Below are 5577 nucleotides of genomic sequence, written 5' to 3'. Positions count from 1 at the left end.
ACTTCATGCCCGGTTCACAAGGGTCAGGAATATGCTCCAAAGCAGGAACAAAGCCAGGCACAGAGAGCAGACCTGTGACTTTGACCACAAAGGACTTCCTGTTGCTGCCTAACTGGGTTTACATGTCGTGAGTGGTGTGATTGTGCAGTTTTCTCAATGAGCCACATAAATGGCCCAACAAATGAGAATTCAAGTGAAAGGTTTCCAAAGTGGACACCATGACTTCCCAACATAGTACCTACAACTCAAGAGAGAGTGGTTTCTCATTGCTTCTCAGGTCAAATCCATAGTGCTTAGCAGAGGACTTGGCTTCACCAACTGCCAGCAGCTTGGCCCACTCATGACCAAGGCAAGTCACCCGAGCCAGCTCCCACCCACCATGGGCACTGCCACTGAAGGCTCACCACCATCTGGGGCTCTCCCCTTACTGCTTGACACCCACGTCACTTTTGCCAATCTACTTCTGTCATGCCCTTCTAACCTCAATTCAGAAAATAAAGAAGAAAAAAAAATATATATATATATATATATTTTTTTTTTTTTTACATAACAGCCTTTGAAAAAGAGTAGAAGCAGTCCAAAGACGAATGCCAGTGTTGAACCATCTTTCTTAGTCCTGGGTGGGTGGGTGTTAGTCGCTCAGTCGTGTCCAACTCTTTGTGACCCCATGGACTGTAGCCCACCAGGCTCCTCTGTCCATGGACTTCTCCAGGCAAGAATATGGAATGGGTTGCCATTTCCTTCTCCAAAGGATCTTCCCAACCCAGGGATCGAACCTGGCTCTGCCACACTGCAGGCAGACTCTTTACCAACTGAGCCACCAGGGAAGCACAACTCTTCCTAGTTCTGAAAGAGTTTAAATACCTCTTTATAGTATAATTATAGGTGTATTCTTTTTGGTTACCATTTCTCATCATTCTTGTTGAGCATCAATTATGCATGAAACACTGCCTAGGGGGAGACAAGGAGTGTGGTCTAATCTTTGACCAAGAGCAACTTCTGGTCCAAGGAGGAGACAGGAGATGTCCAGGAAGTTAACTGCTAGAACAAGGTTTGAAGAAGTCTCCAGTGAAGTCTCATCAGAGGAGCGAGCCCAGAAGGATGTGTTGGGGAGAAGGAGGGATGGGACAGGCTCTCCAGGCAGAGAGAGCAGCTTGTACAGGCTTGGAGGTGATTTAAAAGTTCTGGGGTCTTTATAAATAGAGAGCTGTACTTCAGCATGGCAGGGATAAATCGAGTCTTGACTTTGCTCCAAGCTGACTAGTTCTTAGTCCTCTCCTCAAGACATTCTGTCTCAATGTAGGTCCTAGTGTCTAGAGGAAGCATAGGAAGCAGACCTGTCTTTTGTCCAGGTTGGAAGGAAAAGGTTCAAATTTTCAAATTGAGATATCTATCCAAATGACAGGATATAATATCTATCACTTGAGACAGACAGTGACCTTAGTTTTAATAGCACTATAAAGGCCCAGTATGCTTCAGGAAAAAAGTCCTTCACACCCTCTGAAATGTGGAAACTTACATGATTCCTAATAAAAGTTTAGAAATAGGTAATAGAAGGGATATTGGCATGTTGAATCCTCTCTAAATCCCCCAAATTCGTGACTCCCAAGCATCCTGATGGATCTAGTGATGGGTTTACAATTCCATTGGTGGATTCCATAGTGTACTTCGCTTTGACTCTTACGATGTGTCAGATACGGCTTCCCCGGGGGCTCAGCGGTAAAGAACCCACCTGCCAGCACAGGAGACTCAGGGTCGATCACTGGGTTGGGAAGATCCCCTGGAGGAGGACATGGCAACCCACTGCAGTATTCTTGCCTGGAGAATCCCATGGACAGAGGAGCTGGTGGGCTATGGTCCGTGGAGCTTCACAATCAGACACCACTGAGCGTGTCAGTTAACCTTTTCCACCCCCAGACAGGAGTCCTGTGACTAGTTGCTCTGATTCTATAGCACTCCCACTTGATTTTCCATCACACTATAATATCAGTAACTCTAGCAAATCTCTAAGTAGGTGATGTTATATTAATATCACCCCTAACACTTAGACTTGGCCAAAATGAAGTCCACAAGATGAATTGCAGACTTCAGTAAAAGCAGTTATGTACTTAACAGCACCAAATTTTTCCATTACAAATACTGTTTTTACTTTTTCTTGATTAAAAAAAAAAAAAAGTGCCTGGAGGGGGCTTTGAATTTCTAAGCCTTCCAGATCAAAGATTTCTTCAGCTGTCTGAATTATAGGAATGTTGAAAAACAAAACCAAATCCTTTTCCTGCTATAAAATCCTTGCCATATTTTTGTCTTTAGGTAACTCAAAACGGCTGAACTAAAAAATGAGGTTGGTGAGTTCTGAAAATTCATCAGAAATAGAGTAGTCAATAATTTTGAAAGTGTCATTCTAATTAATCTGACCCAAGAATAAATTTTACTAAATTCTTATTTGATAATCCAGGAAATTGCTAAATAGCACTTAGAATAAAACAACTCATGGCTAAGGATGCCAAAACGTTTTAAATTGTTTATTAAAGTGATTCAAGACTAAGTTGTAATAATTTGGGCATGGTGGTAGGCGCAGCCAGTATAATTTTCCTGATTCTACTCACACCCTTGGCTACATTATGTGTCCTTTCAGCAGCACAACTAGCCAATGATGAGCTATTTCAAAAGCTCTTGCAGAAAGCATAGGCTTTCATAAAGTAGTAGTTTATATGGAGTCATCAGTTTGCTAACATTTTCAGTATACAGCCTGACCCTCAGGATAAATGGCTTCTACCAGGGGGAAGATGTTAACTCATTGGTCATCTGCTGTAATAGACACCCTAACAGTTTATTCAGTAGAGAAATCACATTATGCTCATAGTCATGAAAAAACTAGATGGCAAATACAGTGAAAAGTACATGTTCTTTGTGCGGGGCAGTAGCAATGGCTTATGTGCTTTCTGACATTTGAAGACTTAAGGCCCTTTTTATGTAAAGATGACATTTGATTCTAATTTCCTCCTATGTTACCTCTAAAATTTTTTTAATATTTTTTTTCTAAGTAGTTTATAAAGAAATGTAGAGAAAAGTTAGAAGGCAAAAAAGTTTAAAAATTACAAACAGAAAAGAGTTTTAAAAATCCTACCATTGGCCTTTGTTTTATGTCACTCTACATTTTGTTGATTTTGTTTTATAAGAATGTATTTACATAATTGAGATCGTGCTGCATACAGAATTTCTCCTTTTTTCCCTAAAAAGTGTAGCATTAGTCTTAATGAATGCATGCTATTGCTTTACAACCATTTAGGGACATTCAAGTTGCTTCCAGTATTTTGCTAGCATAAATAATGCTGTAATCTTCATCTTTATACATAAAACTTTTCCAATATTGCTGTATTAGACAAAGGCTTTGGGTTGTAAGTCACAAGAAATCAATTCATCCTGGCTTAAGCAAACGAGGGAATGTAATAGGTTGGGTAACTGAAAAGCTGGGGGTGGAGATTGGCTTCAGGCATGGCTGGATTCAGAGACTGAGCAGCGTCTTCTAACATCTATCTTTCCATCTTCCCTTCCTGATTTCATTCTCATGCCTGCTCCTTCCCCTCTTCCCTAGCTCTGTTCTGGTATTTCCCACAGAACTATCACAGCTGAGACTCACTAATTTGGCTGGGGTCAGACACACATCCCTGAGCCTGTCACTGGGGCCAGGGCAAGGGAATGTTCCAGTTGGTCCACAGGACCTCCCCACCTCTCCCACATGACTCTTCCACCAACCTCACTCTGCACACCTGGACCCTTGGCTGTTTCTGGAACTCTCTAGTCTGCTGTTCATCCAGGGCCACAGCTCTGGTCCCCTCTGCCTCGCTCACTCTGCCCCAGGGTCCCGATGGCTTGCCGTACCCTCACTCCCTTCAGGTCCTACCCAGGGACTCCCCGACCACCTCTTCACCCTCTAGTCACTCTCCTGGCCTGTTTCTCTTCATGGACGTTATACGTCCTGATGTTGTTATATATTCACGTGGTATGTATTTGAATAATTTGTCTCCTTCCAAGGGAACCATGAGAGCTGTTTGTTTGCAGCTCTCTCCAGCATCTAATATTTATCAAGTGAGTTAATGAATGAATTGGCCAGACCAGGCATGTACCTGTCTGAAGGGTCAGCACACCCTAAGGATAAGAAATGCCTGCAGGGATGACGTGATTCCTCAAAGAAAACCGGTGGCCATCTCCAGATCAAGGGGGACTGGATGCCAGATTGACCAAAGCAGTGTCACATTTTTAAGTTCAGATCACTTTCTACAGCAAGGTCCCAGGAGTGGAACGTCAATGGATATGAATATTTTTAATATCCAGGTATGTACTTTAGCTTTATTGTTTAGTCAGTCGTGTCTGACTCTGCAACCTCATGGAGTATAGCCTTCCAAGGTCCTCTGTCCATGGGATTTCCCAGCAAAAAATATTGGAGTGGGTTTCCATTTCCTTCTTCAGGGGATGTTCCCAACCCAGGGGTCAAACCTGGATCTCCCTGCATTCTTTACCATGTGAGCCACCAAGGAAGCCCTCATACTTTACCCTTCCGGCCCCATAACCTCCTTATGGTAGGCAAAATAATCTTAAATGCAGATCACACCATGCCCCCCACTTCTTAAGCCTGAGAGCTCTCCATTGTACTGGAAATAAAAGAAAAGCTGTGCTCTGGCCCCAGGCCCCGAATGCTCTGCACTCAGCCTTACTCTCTGACCCTCTGCCTACAGCATACTGGCTTTTCTTGGCCCTCTCATTGCACCTCAGGATTCTCATATTTTCTCTCCCCATTGGGATGAAGGCCCATATCCCAGGTCTGGCCTGACAGCTACCACTTCTGTCTCCTCCAAGCTCAGCTCAAATGTCCCCTCAGGAGGCCACCTGAACAGCCCCCACCACCCACATCCCAGCCATTCCAGCAAACCTGTTATGTTCTCTCTACAGTATCAACACCCTTTTATATGGCACCTCATTTAATCTGTCTTCATCACTAGAATGTCAATTCCATGATGCCAGTCCCTGTCCACTGCTGTGTTCCCAAACTCAAAACTTGCACGTGGCATGTTAAAGGGGTTTTAATGAATTTTTTTGGGAAAAATAATGAAAAACTGCTTTTAGGAGGCTTGCAGCAATTAACACCCCCATCAACAGTACAAATACTCATCATCTTATCTCTCATTGAAGCAGTTTTCTTAGAACAGTGCTCAAGAGATGGAATTCTAGGGGACCCTCACAGCTTGAGCCCTGCAGGAAAAGCAATGGGATCGTTCTATGATACCTACCACTCCCGTTTGAACAGAGATTAGGTACACTCTGGTACAGCCAGGTATGTTACAACAAGAGCCACCAATAGGATTTTATTTTCCCATCCAGTTTAAGTATAGCCTGAATCTTCATCCCTATTATGTAAGTGGAAAAAAAAAAAAAGATTCCTTTCTGTGGCAACTAGACGCCAATAAACTTTTTAAACATATTACATTGAGTAAAAAATGGGTGAATAATCAGCTCAAGTGTCTGGAATGTGGATGGGCATCACTTCTGTGCATTCTTATCACAAATTATCCAGTTGTG

Source organism: Bos taurus, chromosome 7, assembly GCF_002263795.3.
Source record: "Bos taurus isolate L1 Dominette 01449 registration number 42190680 breed Hereford chromosome 7, ARS-UCD2.0, whole genome shotgun sequence".
NCBI classification, from domain to species: Eukaryota; Metazoa; Chordata; class Mammalia; order Artiodactyla; family Bovidae; genus Bos; species Bos taurus.
The sequence above is the reverse complement of the archived record's forward strand: the minus strand, read 5'-3'. Positions refer to the sequence as shown.